The 20,739-nt window shown below is 36.9% G+C and overlaps 2 long non-coding RNA genes across 2 annotated transcripts; both read right to left on the reverse strand.

The window, feature by feature from the left end:
* Positions 1-659: 659 nt before the first annotated feature.
* LOC137468273 (uncharacterized) lies at positions 660-6,818 on the reverse strand. Its single transcript, XR_010995836.1, has 3 exons — positions 4,317-6,818; positions 3,494-3,639; positions 660-2,823 (listed from the first exon to the last, which is right to left on the reverse strand). It is a non-coding gene; the product is annotated as an uncharacterized lncRNA (long non-coding RNA).
* Positions 6,819-10,339: 3,521 nt separating this feature from the next.
* On the reverse strand, positions 10,340-20,700 carry LOC137465703 (uncharacterized). Its single transcript, XR_010994802.1, has 3 exons — positions 20,254-20,700; positions 12,016-12,419; positions 10,340-10,443 (listed from the first exon to the last, which is right to left on the reverse strand). It is a non-coding gene; the product is annotated as an uncharacterized lncRNA (long non-coding RNA).
* Between the last annotated feature and the right edge of the window lie 39 nt (positions 20,701-20,739).

Raw genomic sequence — 20,739 nt, forward strand, 5'->3', positions numbered from 1 at the left:
GGGTGTTTCTGAACTGTTAGAAGTGGCTTGTTCATTGATATCAGAGAACAAGCTGTTTCTTAAGAAATGTGATCAATAAATTGAACTGGCAGAGCTGTCTAAGTTAAAAAGAAAGAAGACTAGTGAATGCATAACTGTCACCAAAACAAATTGTGAAGGGAAGAAGTAGTATCAACTATTAAATGAAGCAAGATTTTTTAAGAAGATAAGCAAGCCACATATAGTAAGTATTTATTCATAGCATCCTGGACAAGGCAAATGAATCAACATTTGCATTTTAGCTGATGAACATGGTATGAAGAAAGTAGAAAAGTCAGAGAGCAAGTGGAAAATTGTCACTTAGAAGTTCCAGAAAATAAATACATCAATTAATATATGGATAAAGGTGACTTTTAAATTAACAGTCTGAAGACATGTAGGAAAACATATTCCCTTTTAAAAAAGACTGATCTGTAGCTTCAGAGAGGGGCCTTGAAGCTGTCCCCTGAATGGGTTTGCTCTTCTCACTAAAACTACAGGTTTTACTTTTCACTTCACCTGCAATCAAACACTGATGAACCCAGCAGGGAGAATGTCAAAAGAAATCCCAGAAAATACTAGAAATAAGGTGGCCATTTTCATCTCAAATCACTGCAAGAAATTGTGAACACACCAATCAATTAAAAATGAATGTGATTACTTTATTCCCTCATAAATACCACTGTCTTTATTACAATGTCACAATTTTTTCTTGCTGATAATGCAATTTATTTGTAAACAGATTTGTAGAAAAAAAGTCTGAGTTGAAGTAGTAAGGAAAAATAACACATCATGTTATTTGTGCAGTAAAGTGCTTTGTTCTGGGTATCAAATTTGCCTCTTACTCCCTCCAAAGAAATGGATGTTCAGTGCAAGGCCTCCTTTGGATCACATAGAAGGTGTCAGCAGAGACCCATTGTTGAATGAATGCAGGATAAACCTGTATGAAGCCAGTATCGCTTAACAGTTCAGGAGATTTGATACTTCTCTTATGATTTTTCTGCTCTCCCTTACCTTTCCTATTTAAAATTCATGGTTTCCAAGCAAAAATTTGGAATATAAAAATTACACAGTGTCATGGTTTGAATATGTAGAAGACAATTCATGTTTCAAACTTTCAGAAACCTCATAAAAACCTTACACATGTGTTTGCTGCTGCACCTTTCTTGTGTGCATGAGCAGGCTGAGATCAGCACACCCACGACAGGCTGTGCTGAAGAAAGAAAGGGATTCAAAGCACAGGCTTTGGGAAAAGACAAGATCAGATTCACAATGCAGCAGTGCACATGCACTTCTCAAATGATAAAAAGTATACATTGGCAATAAGTTTTCACAGGAAAGATGAGTTCAGCTTGCCCTTGTGTGCTGTTGGAAGCTCTCAGACATACAAAGCTGAGGACACTCTAATAGGTTGAACTGGTTGGTTGAAAAACTTTCTCCCTCAGTGGATCCAAATTAAGATTTTCCTGACCTTGACAGAAAGAAGCAATTAACTTGGAGTTTTCACTCATCTGCAGCCAACTTAAGGTTGGTCAGGCATGCTGTTATAGTCTCTTTGTGAAGAAAACATGGCAAAAATAGACTAACCCCTGAAGAAAAAAATACTGAATGCTAGGAAATTGCCTGTGTAATTTCAAGACCTACGCCTTCCCAGAATTATTTTTTCATCTGCATGCAATTTCAGCATTAAAGCCAAAAAATTTTACAACTCCATTTAGCCCCAATAATACCAAGTTCCTTTTATGTATAAGAATTTGCACTGTAAACCCTGAAAGAAATTAAGATTTCTTATTCCTAATTTCTAATTACTTCAAAATGGAGCAAATTAAACTAACCACATCTAAGAAAAAAATTAGAAAACATACTCCTAATCTACAAAAGATGGTGTGTTTACTAATTTAATCAACTAAAAAGTTATAAAATAGTAATAATAATTTCCCTCAGCAGTTTGTACACATTTTCATTAGTCCAGACCTTAAACCATATGTCACTATCTGAGGAAAAAAATGGTCATACTCCTCAGAAATTCTAGAGCACAGGAGAATGAAGGGCTATGTACTGATATAAAAATCTGAAATCACTATTATGAGCTAAAGGCAGTGTGAGATTAAGTTTGGTGCTCAGCCCAAGTGCACCCAGCACTGAGCTGGTGAGAGCATTTATTTTTAATGTGGTCTTTCCTTAGAGCAGACATGGAATTTGAAAGATGCACCCTCCAGAAACGCTACTGAACAATGTTTACACTATAAGCACACAGTCTAAGGGGAAAATACCCCAAAGTTCCATGCAGTCATGGTATGCCAATATTAAACAGCAGAAATTCTCAACATAGCCACTTAAAATATTTCAGTCCTACCTCTTCCTATGTGCCACTGACAGCTCATGGCCAATGCAAACCATGGATGTCACAGTGACCCATGGTATCTTTTGCCTAACTATTGGTGTAAGAGAATTGGCCTACAGATAGGAGAAAGATTTACAATGCTAAAAAATGCAATGGAGAAAGGGATCTGGTGAGGCTCTCCATTGCCAGCTACCTTTAGGTCTATCTGAAGCATCTGGGCACATTTTCTTTTATGTGTATCTATTTCAAAATATAAACTCCACCTAGATTTGCTTGTGATGCTTAAAAAGAAAGGGTAATGAAAACCAAAAGTTTGTAAAGATCAGTAACTGAATTTTCTGTAATTAAGGTGTCTTCTTCTTCACCCATTAGTGCATAGTTTGGGATCAGAGTTTCATTTAGAAGCCCACTATGAAGCTCATGAATTTTAGCCTTCAGACGAAGACCCAGCTGCAAACAAACTATAATAGTCTGAAACATTTGACAAAAAAGATGTTCATATCTAATGTCAGTGAAGTGGAAACATCTTGAAAAAGTTGCATTTCCTTCTTTCCCTCCTGCCTTCTTTCTGCTGGGGGTAATTTCTGACCCATACTGACAGACCATCGTGTACTTTGTGTTAGCAGTAAGAGATGATTCTTCAACACTGTTTGAGAATTCTTAATCACGAACAAAGTACAAACCCTGTAGCTCCTGTTTAGAGTGTACTTTACAAAGACAGACTTCTATATTTTGAAGTCCATACAGGAACTGTTATCACAAGAAGCTGTAAATACTTGCCCTTCTATGCTCTTTTTAAATACAATGCAATTTTTTATCCTATTTGGGATTATTTTGTTGACCAGGAGATAGTAACACAGCCTGAAATAAATGTTGAAATACTATCTATCTCTGCAGTGTGGCACTATTTAGGTTTAAATGCATTTTTATAATTGGAACACCTGTTAAACATGGTGTGGTAGCAGCAGAGCCCTTTTTATATTATTATAATTCTTATAATTCTTATATTATTATAATTCTTCTTATTTATATTATTATAATTCTTATATTATTATAATTCTTATTTATATTATTATAATTCTTATATTATTATAATTCTTATTCTTATTACAACCCCTTACATTTATACACCACCACAACTTTCTTCTTGCCAACAACAGCATCTCTGATCTTCCTGCAGCTGTGTTTTTAAAGATGCTGTCCTTGCAAAAGATGAGGAAAACCAAACAGAGCTGCCAGAAGATGGACTCTGCACAGCAGCAAAAAACTTTGGCATGCTTAGGGAACAGCTCTGAAAACAAAAGGGAAAACATATGTATTAAAAAAAGCCATTATGTTCAGACATCAAAATTGTTGACTAATGCCTATTAAAAGGCAGAGGAATTCTTACTTCTAAGTTTATTTTTAGACACTTTCATTGGCCACCACTCTTTTTGCTTATTTCAGAAGCTGGTTGTGAAGTAGCACCAAAACCCAGTACTGTCTGATCAGTATCAGTGCTATCTTTTAGATATTCCATGGGAGGTGTAATGTTTAATATCAAATGTACTTATTTAAAGGTTATGCTACATGGGATTTCTGATTTGTCAGTGATACAAAATACATTGCACAGCACAATACAAATGTAAGCTATGCTTAGCCAAATGCATGTATAGGAACTGCAATATGGAGCTCAATCACAATATCAATGTGGTTCCCATTACTGGCCTTTAGAAAATGCTCACCACCATGACAATAGGGTCCCCAGTCACCAGGAAATTATAGAGCCACCACAAGCCTTTTGCTCTCTTTGAAATTCTGTTGTTATTTTTTCAGTTTTTGTAGTCTTTGCTGGGGTAAGTCAGGTATTCTCCTCGTCTGGCTAATTCAGGGAGACATTCTCACCCTTCTAATGCACTAGGGGAGAGATTTTTACAATGCCTATTGATCCACTCAGCTGTTGATAGCTGCTTACCTGAAACAAAGGCCACCCTTTGGTCCCCTTGGGGCTGACTCAGCTTCTATATAACAGCTTCGGTCAGTCAAACCCTGCATTCTTCCCAAGCTTTATGGGAACCTTTCCTTGCCCATCTCCTCTGCACCTTCTTCCCTTTGTGGCTTTATTGGTCAGACTTATTTAATCTTAATTTACAGACTTAGAAAATCATGAGGGAGAGTACACTCAAATACAACTGAAAAATATGAAACAGAAAAGAAAGAAAATAAAAGAATAGTATGAACATAAAGATGATAAAGCTGGATTTCAGCCATGCTCTGAGATGCTCTACAGGAGAAACCAATTCTAGAAGGTAGAACCCCCCTTCCCAGGCACTCTGTTCATAACCTGCCCCACCTCCTTGCACTGGGGCTGGTGGAACTATCAAGGATCTATATACGCCTCCCTGAGTAATTGTTTCTCTGTCATGAATAAACACCTCTTTCAAAACACCCTTCCTCTGCAGCAGGAAGATATTTAGTCCCCTTTCACAGGCGGGAAATTGAAGTCTGAGACAGACTGTTTTATCCAAGGTCAGGCACGGTATCTGCTGTCTGAGCTGGAAATGAGCAGAGACCTGCACCGCCCTGCACCAGCGCTCTGCCAGCATTCCATCTAATTCTATCATTATGTTTGCATTGAATATGACCTTAATTTAAACGTGCTATCACCTTAAAATAAGCTGCTGCCTGCAAACCTCCTTGCAAGCTTGTAAGGAGTTAACATAGTGAGGCTAAAACTTTCAGTAAATATGATTTATTTTAATTACAGCCTACAACAGCATGACGGTTTTTTTCTCCAAACAACAAGGACATAAGTCTCAATGCAATAACTTTTTCAAATGATTAATGAGAAAAGTGGGTCAATACCAAGGATTAAATGGTACAGCAACACAAAGTTAATCAAAGTTAATATTTAATTCACCAGGAGAATAATCCTATTTTGTTATGTTCCAGGCTATATTTTTAAATATAGTGCTAATATGGAAATAGAATTTCTTTTCAATTCTTCACAATTCTAACATGAGCTCTCTAAGGTCACACTTCATTGCTGTTAAAGCCCATAATATCACAGGGTCCTTTTTTCTTATAGCATGGTAAAATATGTTAGATCTAAAACTTGAAATTAACAGTGTCATATTTATATTATTAAGCTAACTATGTAGACCTCTAAAATCAAGGTAACAGTTACATCACTTTCAGTTTGTATATCCATAATTTTTATTTTCTTTGTCTGAAAAAAAACATCAGAAACAAAATCCTCTTACGCCATGCTTTAGCACAGTGATTAGCTAGAGAACCATTAACATGTGGAAGAAATAATTTAACATCTAATGGTAAGCAGAAGGATGAAGCAGGTGGTAAACAGAAATACATAAAGGGTTCTGTTAAGAGAGCACAAGAGACAAATTAAATTAACATATTATTGTGAGTTTCTTGAATTGCTTCACTGCACTGCCAGCATTTTTGTTAAACAATGCCCTTTTTTTCCTCTCTGAGGAACAGTGTATTTCTATTGTCCTTGGTATCCCATCAAATTTTGTAATTATGAAATAATTTCAGAAGAGTGTTTCTAGTGAAAAGAACACTTGGCTTGTCACTGTTCTTTACTTTCTGAATAATGTAATCATGTTTTTAAAGGTCATAGATGGAACTTTTAGTAAACAAGCTTTTCTTTTTCCCCTTATTTAGGTGTACCAATTCAGAAACATTTTTTGGTTTTCATTTTTGTTTACGTGACAGTCAAAGCACAAACACTGAGATAGAAGCAGGGCTGTTCTGCTTATGTTTTTGCACTGCCCATAACCCTTTTAAAGCTCAGAAGAATAAAGAAATTTCTATACAATCCCTAAGTCAAGGAAAGCAAGGAAATTTAACAATAAATAAGCAAATACAGGACACTTTTTTTCATTACTGAGTTATGGGGAAAAAGGCAAATCACAATATTACAAACCAAGTTCTAGTCTCTGCTGTCACTACATGTTATGGTGATGCAGCTAAAGACAGCCACAGGAACCTAGGAACTGCTGTGCACAGTGTCCAAGCAAAGCTCCCTTCCTGCTAATGGAGCTCAGGGTAACCCAGGACACCTTTAACAGATGCAATAAATTCCTCTGATCAGCAGCCTCCACTTCTACAATACTGTGAATTACCATATAAATTTATAACATATTAGACATTATCAGTATCATATGTCAAATACAAAATGCCTCTGCTCTGAGTGGTTGCTTTTCATTAAAGAAAATGTATCAGACTCTTGTGTACTTTAAATCCCTGGGCCTTTGCTCTTTTCTCTTCGCAGCACAACACAGTGTGAGTGCATGTGCCTGTGTGGTGTGCTTGAAATAATTACACTGACAGCTACATGCCATAAACACCAGTCTGAAAACAGCATTGCTAATGTGCTGAAATGCTGTCTTGTTGAGGTAATTTAGAGCTGTAACACATTTCCCTTCACCTCACCTGTGTCTATGCTCTGTGATGCAGTTCTCAAGCACTGCACTTCCATTGCCCAATAACCATCACAAAAGAGGGTATAGAGAAAGGTGAATTTCAAGAAAGCAGAACTGAAAAATTCTCTCAAAAAACCATGTCACAAAAACAATGAATGTGGTGTAGTGGACATGAGTCAACAAGGATGTTGTGAAAGGTAATCAGAAAAAAAATAGTGATTTTATGTGCAGTTCATGCAGTATCAATGGATGAAAAAATAGAAGTGGCTCTAACATGTAACAAGAATTTACTTGCCTACTCTGTTGCTTAAATTCTGATCCTAATCTGGTGGATAAGTTTGGTTTTTTTCTCATTATAATGCAGATACACTTTTAAATATCAAATATTATTTTCCAAAGTCAAAAGAGGCCACAGTCCGAGCAATGCAGGATTTGGCATGCTTAGGACTTTAATGATCTAGTCTGAAATAGTATTTGTGGGTATGTGGAGGGCCATGCTGAATATTTTTTCTAAATAGTGCTAGCTTCATCACTAAGACCACAAGCTGCTCATTGCATTTCACAAGGCATATCATCTTCCTGTGAATCCACTGCAGCTTTCTCTGGGGTATGGGCAAGCTCTTTAGAAATGGAATTTCAACAGATAACTTATAGACAGTAGGTGTGGAAGACTGGAGACTCAGAAAAGGTTCAAAGTCACCTACAGCTGTCTATATGCTAGCACCATGCAGGTTGGTAGTGTTGTTTTTGCTCTTATGTGCATAGAATTTGCCCTTCCTTTGCTGATGTTTTGAGAAAAGTCTCATAGGCTTGTAGGAAAAGCAAGAGAAAGCCAGCACAGTTTCATCATGTGCTGCTGATAAGAATGTCTGAACTATTACAGTCTATTTGGGAATGTCCTTGGAGTTTTAACTTAAGCTTCTCTAGGGGAAAGAGAAGTCCTAATAGATCATTCTTCTAATAGCAATGATAACAAATAGAACTGATATCAGACAGCTGTTGTATATCAGGAAAAATTACCTCCTGTTTATTTTAAAATGACACAGTTGAACCACATCTGCACTGCCTTATCACACATTTGCTGGACAAAAGGCTTCTCCTGCTTGTTATTTAGTATGGGGATAATAATAAAAATAAAAATAAAATAGTCAGTGGAAAATGGGCAGTAGAAGCTTTGCTGAAATAACCTGTAGTTATTCACAGTTTCTCTACCCGTGACAACACTTGAGGTGTTTGAGACAGTAGGTGAAACAAACACTGTAGTCCTGTTTCACCAGTGATGCATGATACAGTCTGTATTTCTGTTTACCCAGCAGTGACAGGAACATATTACTGCCTCCAACCTGAAAAATGGCCCAGACTTTTTTGTTTGCTGATGAAATTTTATTTAAGGAATAAAAAAAACCCCAAACTTCTCCATATTGTGATAAGACAAATTGCTTTGAGATAGTTTGTGTTAAGCCTGGCTGAACACAGTCAAGTGTCACACAAGTACAGGGAGGGGGAAAGAAACCAAAATTGATTAGGTCTCTAGTTTATCAGTGCTCTTGGATTTTTTTTCATACAGAACATGCTGTAGTGTTTCTATGGTCTGAATTCTAAGTCACAGAGTGGTCCACTATTGTAATGATTATGTAAATTATTGCAGAATGCTTCTGCTGCATTCTTCTGCTAGAGCTGCTTTTGCTCTGAGCCTCTTTATGCCATTCCCATCCATTCCTCACTACATGAAGCTAGGACAGAAAGACACAAATAAGGCAGATTTTCTTTATTTCACTTTATTTCACTGAAAAGGACTGACAGCAGAAGTGCAGCCAAGAAGGCAGGAATAAACCAAGTCAAGTATCCAAATCTCTTTGAGTAATTTGGTTTGAATTTAGGTATTACAGGACTAAATTGTAAGGTTATGATAAAGAGATGAACTGACAGGGAGAGGTTTAATTTAATTTATTAGGAGTCAAAAAGGCACATTCTCCAACATTCCAAGATTTCAAATATTATGCTCAGGGCAGATTGCTTCAATTCATGTAAATAATCAGATTTTTAAAGCTAAAGCACTGAATTGAAATAAGGCACTGAGAGAACTTTCCATAGGTTTAGGTCTTCTAGTGAGGCTGTTAGAAACTATGGCAAAACACAGGATGTGAAATGGAAACCTAGGGAAACCTACCCTGGAAAGATAGGATACAATTTATATGAACACTGGTCAGGCTTCTGCTCCCCCTCATTACTGGCTGAGCACTACAAAGACTTGGCTCACCTATGACCTCTTCACACTGTACAGAACCTCAATAAGAGAATTAAAAAATCACCATAACTAGAGGATTTAGTAGAAACTAACTCAAAACCATAAAATATATTAGTCATAGAAGAAACTGCTAGCTATAGAGGGAAAGGGATGGATGGATGGATGGATGGATGGATGGATGATGTATGGCTCTCAGAGTCAAAATAAAATGAGCCAGAGGGTAAATCAAGGGGTTCGCAACCTCTGGAACAACTTTCTGATAAACTATTTGTCTGAATCACACCGTGGGTCATGAATTGTTTTTCAGTCACTCATGGTATCCTGATGCTTTTTCCCATCTCTCAAAAGAATGCAAAAGAATGCATTTCCTTGGACATTTAATTTTTGGTTTTTGGTTGTTGGGGTTTTTTTCCCTTATCTAATAATTTTCAAAACAGTGAGTTTACTTAAGTGATCTCATATTTTTAACCAAAAAATTTAGAGCATCCTCAGACTGGTAAATTGAACACTGAACGACAAGGTTCAAGTATTGTACTTGTTCATTTTCAAAAATACTGGAAAATTGATTTTATTCCTATTATACACTTGTATGATATAAATGAAAGTGAAAACTAAAGTTGGCATAGAAGGCTACATTAAGATATGTATCTGATTGTGAATCAAATGAATCTGTGTTGCTCTGTGATGGTCTCTCCAGCTGATTAGAGTATTTTAAGGAAGCAATCTACTTTTTAGCAGTCATAAAATCGTGAAACTTTCAGTTCATTAATCCAGTCATGGTCTTCTTCAGAAGCAGCTGCATTGTTTCAGAATGAGCAAAGCACATCCATATAGGAATATGTATGAATAAATATTTCTGAAGCAAATCTAATATCATCCCTGGTATAAAAATAGCTATAAATTTATTGGTATATAAATTTATGGAAATAGCTTATTTTCTCTTGACACAAACAAAGAAAAGTAGGAAACCTGGTTTGTTCCTTGAACTGGATTTTCTTCATTACCCTGAGTTAAACACTGAATTCTTAGCACCAGAATAAAAGGCTAGGAATGTAAGATCATATGACCGTAAAACTATTTATATTAGAGCACAACTGAACCATTTTACTGAAAAAAGTCAACAAAAGTATTCAGTCTGAATCACTCATTCAAGGGTGAATTTAATGGAAATAAAAATCACAGACTTCTTTCTTATTATTCACTTTTTAATAAAAAAATCACATTACTCTTGCATATGATTAAGTATCAAATAAAGCTTTTGATATTAGTATACAGCCTTACCCAGTGGAAACTGCAGACATATTTGGCTCTACACATTTTACTCTGCCTGTTTGTACCCATTTGTTTCCCTTCCTTTCTGCATGGCTCTTGGTCTGCAATGAAGCAGCTGAACAGTTGTAAAGCTGCTAAAGCAAAGAGCAATGTTTTCTCTATACATAACTCCAAGATTCATTATTTTTATACCTTTTTTATCAGTTTACCATAGGACCCTTAAGTTGTAGTGTTTCACTGATCAAAATCACTGGGCTGAGCAGTTACATGCCCTGATAGTAGTTATGGGATATGCAGCTAGGCTTTCATGCAGGTACAACTTTAAATGAGGAAAATAAAGCCTCCCCTTTTCATTAACCCACTGTTTATCACTGGATTCAAGCACTGAAGCTTTCACTCCTTTTTAGTAGTCAAATCTAGGATAACGGTATGCAAATTGTGTGTATTGAGTTGGAGTCTCAAAATGTTGGCTTTTTTTTTCCAGACTGTGTCCTTGAGGATATTAATCATATTCTTAATTTCATCCTAATTATAGGTCTCAACATAGGAAAATTATCTTCTCTTTCACTTGATCTTCTTCCTGCTTGTACTCATTTATCACAAAGAACTAAAACACTACTCTGATGGCTTTAGATGACTATGAAAGAACAGGCCCTCCTATCCAGATTTTCTAAGCATTTTTTCTTCTCCCCAGGCCCCATTCTCCGGGAGCAGTGAATGCTTTCAAGAAACGTGGCACAGATGTTTATTAGCATCGTCCCTGTTTTGGAAAAAACTACTACAGATATGACTGGATCCTGAAGTTAGGGGCCCTGTAATGCCTACAAAAGCATTTTCAGAGAAAAACTTGGGCTTTAGAGAATGAGCACCTGCATAAAACCACCACATTAGGAAACAGGATTAATGAAGTGAAATGGGAAATTTTGCAGAATTGATTCTGCTCTGGAGTATTTACTGGGTGGAAAGGGCTCTGGCACATCACCAGTGATGGATATAAAGGTAAATGTTCCCAGTGTTGGTGCAGCAGCCAGAAATGCTGACTACTCCCTTTTATGTTAGTTTCCTTTATTTCTCTGAAAGTGGCAGTTTGACCCAGAACATTTAATAGCCAGCATGATTCTGACCTTTGTGAGTACTGCTCACATTTCTCAGGGCCTCATGGTGAGGAAATTGGCCCACCTCTGTTTCAGCTGATTAGAGAACCAAGTTTCCAGTTTGGTTTCGTATCTTCAGCGAAATGAACACACTGTATTGAACGTGGCCTGTAGTATTTTAAAATTAAGGTGTTTGCTAGGCCTGGTGTGGAAGGGAAGATAAACTGGGAAATCCATAATACGTGGGATGAACCTTGGCCTCATTGAACCCAGGGAAAAATTTATTGCTGTCTTAAACAAACCGGCTGATTTGCTTCACAATTCTGTTTTTGATTATAAATAATCTCAGGCAAATAATTTCCTTTATTTGTTGCTTGCCCTTGAGGTTTTGATCCTCTTCAGCCAATTGTGATAATCCCTGTGCCAAACTGTTGACAGTCTCTTATTACTAGTCAGAGATCCTAAGCACAATTACACACATCTCAGTCTTTAGTTATCATCATTCCACATAAATGGCAATATAAAAGCAGACTGTATCAGGAAATCCATGAGCACTCCTTATTTTCACTGGGGCCAGCTGCACAATTGCTGGGGATAATCATGAGTACTTACACATGAACCCTCACTGAAGAATCTTTTGATGGTTACAGACAACAGCGAACACCTAATACAGAAAACTGAAGTGCTCAGAGACACAGGGCATTGAAAACAGTGTATTGAAACAAAGTACCTACAAACCAGGCAAGGTGAGAGAATTTAGAATAGGCTCTCTCACTCCATTCCCTTCCTTGCACTTGTAGCATGGATTACAGATGATGTGTCTGTTTCTGTGTCACAAAGCCTACTGAATGACAACACTTACCCAGAGCAGGGCAATCTACTGTTTGAAATATGTCCTTTAACTTTCCTTAATTGTCAGACTTTAATAGTTACCTTAAATTTAATTCTGTTGCATTTAAGGTTCAGCTTTATGATGATATAATTTATTTTGGACATTACCGGTGACATTGCTCTGCCTGTCAATGGAAACATGAAAGAATATCAGCATAATGAATATCCATGGACTTACATAAATCACTCAAAATACTTCTGATATGTACAGAGATTTTCCATTGACCCTGTAATGACTTTATTAGAATTGTTTCTACACAAGGTGTGTCAGCCATAGAGACATGAAACTATGGTGTTTCAGCAACACCACCTCAGCTTTTAAATGTTTTGGGAAAACACTGTTAATTTTCTTTTAGTTGTGTATCATCCTTCCCAAATTACAGTCTCAGAGAACAGCACAGTCTCCACACACTGGGAACATGTGAGATTTCCTTTTTCTGTTACTTCATAACTTCAGGAGTTGTAGTTATCACTAGGAACAAAACAAAGTTATGAAGAGTATCTCTACTCATCGAAATGAAGATGTGAAGCCACTGCAGGTTTAATTTAACCATTAGAATGAAGGTGATACAGCTGACAGCCTAGAGGACTTGGACAGTGACTGTCATTTCCACCGTGTCATTGCTACTCCACCTAGACTTAATAAAATGACTCCTGTTTAATTTTGTGGGACGGAAAAAACCTTAGAGAACTTTCTTTGAGCAGTCCAAGACACCATAATTATACACAGGCCCTAACACTGGTGTAATTCCAGTGATCAGAGAAGAATGCCAGGAGTCAGGGTGGAGTTCAGCACCTACTGTGGCAGTGGCTCAGACTCTTTATATCCTTTCGTAAGCAGGACCTTGGAAAAAAACTCACTACCTCTCTTACAGTAAGGTAATTTTTCTCTCTCTCCTTTACTCATTTTTAATTGTAGCCTGACCTGCTTCCAAGTTAAGCACTCTTTCCTTACCAGGAAAGTGTATCAAAGATTCAGGCTGGCCATGACTGAAGCTTTTAAAAGACCTGAACTGACAAATGTTTTGGAGGTGGAGGGGAAGGAGGCTGATGGGAGAACAACATCTCCAGGAAACTTCTGGGATTTGCATGTGTAAAGTACTAACCCTTGCCAAGTTTGGCAAAGGAAAACACACAATTTTGCTTCAAGAGAAGGAAAAAGAAAATACACAATATCAGAGTAAGTTCTCTACGCTTAATGTGGAAATTTTTATTGTAAGGATAGGACATGGTTAATAAAAACTAAAATGTTATATTTCAAATCAAAAGCAAACATGAAAATTTTACTCAAACTAACATTCATGTAATTGGTGAAAGTTTTAAATATTAATATCTACAATCAGCAACAGCTTCAATTCTCAGAGCTACTGCAGTTCTGACATTAAAAGGACAAGGTAATGATGTGATTTACTGTGCTACAGGTGTACAGAGAAAACTTGACTGTGAAAAAAAGGGGAAGATTTAAATTGAGTATGTTCCTGGATGTAAGAGAGAGATAAAGTGTCAATGATGACATTGTGGGTTTTTTTTCTGAGGTGGACCCTCTGCATGGTACATACAAGTAAGCAAAATACATGGATAAGCAAAAAAATTGTGAAAGAAGAAATTTGCAATCTGCCTCTTCTAAGGAACCCAAATTTTCAGAGACAAAATCTGGAAAGCCATGCTTTGATATGATAGAGGAAGTAAAGAAATAGCAAAATAATCGCATTCTGGTGAAATTTCACTGAAAAGAGAGATCTATTTGAAGTATGATTTGCATGAGAATAAAGGGAAAAGTATTTATCAATCATTTATTTTTCTATGGGACCAACTATCTTAATTCTGTCTATTCTTAAAAGGTCTCTAGCCCCTGCAGGCCTTTCTGTATTTTCAGTTCTTTTTTATTTTCCTTTCTTTAGTTCTCATCACTTCAAAATTTCTTCTTCCAGCTTTCTAAGCTAAAGTTTTCCTCTCCATGCTTATTTTCTATGTTACATGTTATGGCTACTCTATCACCATCCAATGCACTTCCTTTATGACTTGATTAGTATTCAAGGCAGAACAACCTAAATATTATTAAATTGATTGCCTGTTACATCCTTATTGAACAATTAACTCTAAAATAGCATATGATCCTTGATTTGTCTGAGTTTTTCAGTGACATTTATTCTATTGACTTCAGTCTTACTACCCCAGTATTTGCAGGTTTCAGAATGTTTCAAGAAGTGGACCTAAAAAAATGCAACTCTTACTACTCAAGTCTTTAGACATCAGAAGCACCAGAAGATTCAAACTCACAATCTTTTCTCTTCTTCTTCTTTTTTTTAATCATAAAATACTATGTGCATCTTTCTAACATAACACGTTACATGAGAATTTTCAGTTATGAGGAGCCTAAATAAATTCTTATAGTAGTGCACTCTAATATTCAACTCTGTCTACATCAAGCCAAAAGTAACTACTCAGAAACAACATTCTTTAGAATTCTGGTAAGGCATTTTTCTGAGTGACACGACATACCATTTAAAACATCAGCACCATGCAATAGCAAAACGTGACTTGAGAAATTTACAAAATTACAATGAACAAAACACATTTACTGAGGAAAATATTTCCATCTCCAACTCAAGAGATATGTAAGCATTCATGGATGAAAATGGGGATCAATGGTGATGAGGAGAAATAACTGAAGGCCAGAAAAGCTCTTCCCTTGGACTGCTGGACCTGTTCTCATGGAACAAAATGTAATTCAGCCAAACAAAGAATTCAAACAAGAAAGACATTCTACCTCTGCTAATAAATGGCTCTGTTGTTGAAAAGAAGATCAGAAAACTATGTAGGATGTCACAGAAGAGGAGCAATCTGACAAGAGTTCCCAGTGCAACATGCAATTATGACCCCAAAAGACTAATGACTCTTTAATGTAGGCGCATAGAATAATGAATGTGAGTTGTGGAGTTACAATGTCTCTCTCTCAGGCACTGGTGAGAGCAGCACAAGTGGTACCTTCTGTAAAGTTCTGATGTCCACACTTCAAAGGCTTTTAGAAAGTGGCAAAAGTGTTGCAATGGGCACAAAGGATATCTAAGAAACAGGTCTAAAGAAAAAAAAGACCTTCAAAGTTTTAGCTTGAAAGCTGATATAAAGATAAAATATGTTTTACTCATTAAAAAGGGGGTGAGTATTGGCAGGGATTAGTCCTGTGATTTTAAATTAATAGGGAAATGTTTATCAGGAGCCTAGCAGTTATAAGCTGAACCTGTAAAGTAGCAACACAGTGCTAATTTTATACAGTAAGAGTTGCAAAAACCTGGATAAACAACCACTGGACTGGGGGCTTTAATGTCTTGGACTGAGTTTGCAAACAGAGATGAATGGTGTCCTGCCGAGGCACAGAGCTGAGCAGAAGTTGCACTTGAGTCAGCAACAGCTCCGAGTTCAGCAGTGCCCTCAGGGAGGCAGAAAGGGGAGTTGATGGTCCCTGTCAGCCTCAAAGTCTGAGCTGCAGCCCAGCCAAGGATGCTGTCTGCCTGCAGCTCGGGTAGATTAAGATGTTAGCACTTCCCACTGTACTTTGGGCTAGCAATGACTGCAAGCACACTGAATGTACCAACAGAACTGCTGGGTCACTCCCTAATCCGCTTGTGTCGAAAAGATCTGGGTTAGAAAAATCCTTTCTTTAAAGAGGGTAAGCTAACGTGATTATTTTGACAAAACTGAAGATCCAGTCTGCCTTGTCTGCCAGCAAAACAGAATGCCAAATGATTTCCCTGTTAGCTACAGAATGGGTAGAACATTTAGAGACCTGGTGAATGGTGATTGAAGCAAAGAATGCAAGGACCTGCTGAAGATATTTGAAGATCATAAGTATTTGTGATATAGATTATAGGTGAAACTTTAAATTAAATATGTACCTTTCAAACTCATGTTTGAAGAATAGTGAAAAAAGAAGGAAATACAGCTTTAACACTGTAAAACAAACTTGATCTAATGAGAAATTATATCACTGATTCACCAGAGGGCAGTATTTTTAAATACCCAACTTGGATGAAATGTGTCTCAATTAAAACCTATAGAAAGATGTATGGATTTAAAAAAATCCGCAATTTGATATTCAGATAAAATAAATGCTAAATTACAGGCCTATTTGAATGTAAATTTTGTTAGCAGAATATCCTATGATGTCAGTCACAAATGAAAGTGTATCTGTGATCTCACCAGTCTCCAACAATTAGCTGCAGTAACATAGAGAACTTTAAACTTAAAATTGGTGCAATGGATACATAGTATCCTCCTGCCACTGTTGAGCTAGAATGTGCTTTATTCTTTAAGCCACAACCTTGAACAGTATCTAACTTAACTGAGCTTTTTGCCTGTTACCCATCTGTTGTTCTGTATCAGCAGTGTGTTCTTCAAGGTAAGTAACAGAAAGCTATTTTCTACACTAGTATTTTATAACACAAGTCCCTTATTCAAGTGCCATTAGCAAGAGTACAGATCAATTTTGTATGATATTTAAAAGAATAATTTAAAACCAAAGCTTGCTACAAGCCCTCTCTCATAACACCTATTATTTTCTGCTCTAAAGATTTAGGGCTTTACCTTCCTGAAGGAGCAGTTCCCCTCGGTGGCTGAGTAGAATGCTGGTTTGCAGCAGTATTTCCTGCTCTTTCTCCATTCTCCTGGAAGGGTGGTAAGACCACACCTGCCTACCTGCTCTGGCACCCTTTTTAGATTTAGCCCTAGCTGAATTCAGTTCAGTTCTATTGGCAGAATACTACATGGTTTTTTCCTTGACTCACCAGACACGATTCTGCTGTATCGTGAGTGTTCCAACTTCTCAGGTGGGGCAGAAACCTCAGAAGTATCACTGGGTAAAATAAAGCATGGAAAGTACATTTCAAGGTACCTCATTTCTCTGCTGCTTTTCTTGTAATGGCTGTCACAAAAATGCTACCAGGTTAGAAAGATTTGGTTCACCAAAGGATCGGGTGTGTGCCAGAGCACACAAGGAAAGCAGCGGCAGCAACACTTGTGTGGGAGTCACCTCTCAGCTCCAGTGAGCTGCTAGACTGGCTCAGGAGGGATTAGGGGACTGCACCCTGAAGCATTGCACACTGACAGATGTTTGGGAGCCCCATGAACCCACATTGGGCCAAAATATAAGTTATGACTTATATCTAAACACTGAAACCCCAATAACATATCTAAATGTACAGGTTTGGATTGCTGGGGCCCACAGCACTTTACAGACCCCAAAGATCAATTGATTTTTTTTTTTTTTTTAATGGGAAGCAACGGAGTGTCTTTCACTGTAAAAAGTTTACAAGTTTGCTTCTTTCCCTAATTTTGCCTACCCCAAAACCTAGTTAACGCTAACAGCATTAACCTGGCATTAGCTAACATAAATTAGCATATGGGCACAAGGAAAAAAAGCCAGGCCTGGAGTATATGAGGCCTCCTTAAATCTGATATCTGCCAGTGGAAATATGACAGTGGAGTGCATGGTCCAATAAGAGTAAATTGAAGTTCAGAATTGCTATTTCTGAATTCAAATTGCCATGGCCACATTTTACAAAGAACTGATCTGAAAATAACAACAACAACATATTCCCTTTTGCACGTTCTGGTTTCTTTAAGATATGTTAAAAGGCTGATTTTATACCATTACAGTTTTTACCAGATTAGACATCATCTACTTTCAAGCAGCTGGCAGGAAGGTCTAAACCTGGGATAAACTTTTTACATACTCTGGCTAATTCTATAAAAATGTCACTGTATTCTCACCCTGCTCCAGAACAAGCACATATAGTGAGGTGAGATGGTGGCAGGATACAGGAACACTGTCAAATCACAGCCTTAGGGAAACTAAAAAAGCTCTGGAAATTCTGGTCATCATCTCTCACCTGGGTCCACCTCTAGTATCTTTGGCTCAGGCTCCCAGTATGCTCCTCCTAAGGAATCCATTGACCCTCCAGGAAGGGAACAAGAGTGTGTGGTACAGCACATAGGTAGAACTACTTTTCCCTTAATCCCCACATTTCAAAAAACACCCCAGAAAAAAACAGGGGAAATGTGAATGGTAGTCAGTCTAACTAATGGATAGTCACAATGAGAAAAGAATGAAAAGCAGCAATATACTTTGGTTCCAAAACCTTGTTTTAATAAAGCATTTATTTTTACACAAGATATGTTGCTTATCATATCCTTATAACAATATTCCACATTAAACTTTATTTTTCTGTAGAGAAAAGTTAACGTCTCTTATGCCAATCACCAAATTTAATCTGCTTTACATCTGATCTTAAAATAAAATTATATTTTTCACCGCTTACACTAAAAGGAATAGTGTGCATTTATAGGACGTGAGGATCAAATTCTACACTGGAAAAAAAGCTTTCCTCAAGCTAATGGTGCACTGAAGCACTGATGGCATAAAAACAAATGCTTGTTTGGTCTTGTTCTGAAACTGAAGGCCTGAAGGCTTGCCCTCTGGCCAAGAACCAAATGTGCTACCAGATGAGTGATACAGAGACACTGAGCAGCAACATGAGAGAGTGAGGCTGCCAAGACTGCATTGTATCACCTCCATATCCAAGGCTTTGTCTGAGTTAAAAAAACCCTGTAACCACACACACACACATATACACAAAACCAACCCAAAACAAAAACAATCCAAAAAAGCCCCAAACAATACAAACAAGTAATCTTTTGTCTGGAAGCTTGTAAACCTATTCATGACTGTACCACAAGGAGCTTGGTAATACCCATGTAACGTCAAATCTTCCAGCAGAAACAAGGCACTTTCCCTTTATTCTAAAAGGGTTTTCATGCATTTTCCAGCAAACAGTTTGGTTTCTCTTAGGGATTTTGGTTTTGGCTGTGAATAGAATGCTTTGTTGTTAATTTAGCTTGAATGCTATGGACAGGAAGAACCCAGATTTTTAAATAAAGACTGTACAAATTGCTAAAATATTTATAGGATAAATAAATTAAAACATTCTTAATGTTTTAGTTCAGAAATAGATTATCTAACCTGAATAAGATAAAATCAACTTCCATATATATCAGAATTAAGAATTAGAATGAGAGAAAGAGTGTTTACATGCACTTGTCAGAGAAGGAAGTACACTTGTAATTACAGCAATGTGATTTCTGGCACTGAATAGTAAACCAAGTTTCAGTTCCAGTGTGGGTACACATTTTGTTATAATTATCAAAGACAAAGTATTTCTGTATAAGTTTATTTAGAAAATGAAAATCAGCAAAATCATTATATAACAGATGAATTGCATCTGCATTTGAGACTTGTTTGAAAAAGAAATACCTTGAAAAATTAAACACCTGCAACCAATATTGCTACATAGAGAAAAAAAAAATCTATTGTAGACTTGGTATAAAAATTATATTTACAAGTATTTCCTTTATCTAGAGCCCTGTGTAAGCAGCATCCTCCCATAATAAGCAGAACATTCCCACAGTTGGAGTCCAAGGTCAAAGCTGCAAAGGCAATGATTCCGGTCTCAGCTGCACCGTGCTTTCCCATAGACATTTTTCTAGTTACAAACTCATAAAAAACACATCTAGATTCCACAGTCAGGTTACTAATCTGTACCTCATAGGAGAAATGCTACTGAACACAACTAAAAGCTTAGAGATGCTCTTTTCCTAAAAAAAATACTTACTTGGCAAGACTTACCTCTGAAGTTAGTGAACAATCCCTCTCCAAAAAAAAATTAAAAAGGAAAAAGACTAAAAAGGCTGAAAGAAACCATCTAAAATCCTAATGCAGAGGAAACACGGATAACTATAACAGGAAACAACCTAGAATGGCAAGGAAATATTCTAGACAAACGATTGTTTTGTCATTATTAGTGATACTATCCAAATGAAAAATTTGGTAATAGTTAGTCTTAGTACATTTGTTTTGTAAATCCAGCATTTTTTTTTTATAGGATGCTTGGTGAAACCACTGACCTGTCAGCAAACTTTAGACATCACTTCATTGGTGCACTGTAGCAGTTCTCTTCTACTGCAAAGCCAATAAAGAGCTTTATCATGTTTGTGTCTGTGGAAAAGAAAATGCATTTCATAGGTGAAACCAAAAGCATGATAATCTGGGTTTTGGACAGCCTGCATTTGGAAAACAAGGTTTACTTAAGACAGGTAGCCCATCAGTGTTTTATGTAACTTTATTAAAAAGTGCCTTACAAAAAGCACAAGTCATTTGTAAAAGCCATTTGTAAAGAATATCCCCTCTGAATCCAATTGTGAAGAAAGACTTAGAGGGAAAAGACTATATGACTCTATATCTGTGTAAGCTGATAGGGTAGGACTGACTTCACAGGGAAAAGAAATTGTCGAGATCTAGCTCAAAATTGTTTTGCTTCTACAAAATCTAAAGCACTCAATGGTATTTGCTTAAAAAAAAACCCAAACAAACAAGCAGAAAAACCCCAAAAA

Source organism: Anomalospiza imberbis, chromosome 2 (assembly GCF_031753505.1).
Source record: "Anomalospiza imberbis isolate Cuckoo-Finch-1a 21T00152 chromosome 2, ASM3175350v1, whole genome shotgun sequence".
Lineage (NCBI taxonomy): Eukaryota > Metazoa > Chordata > Aves > Passeriformes > Viduidae > Anomalospiza > Anomalospiza imberbis.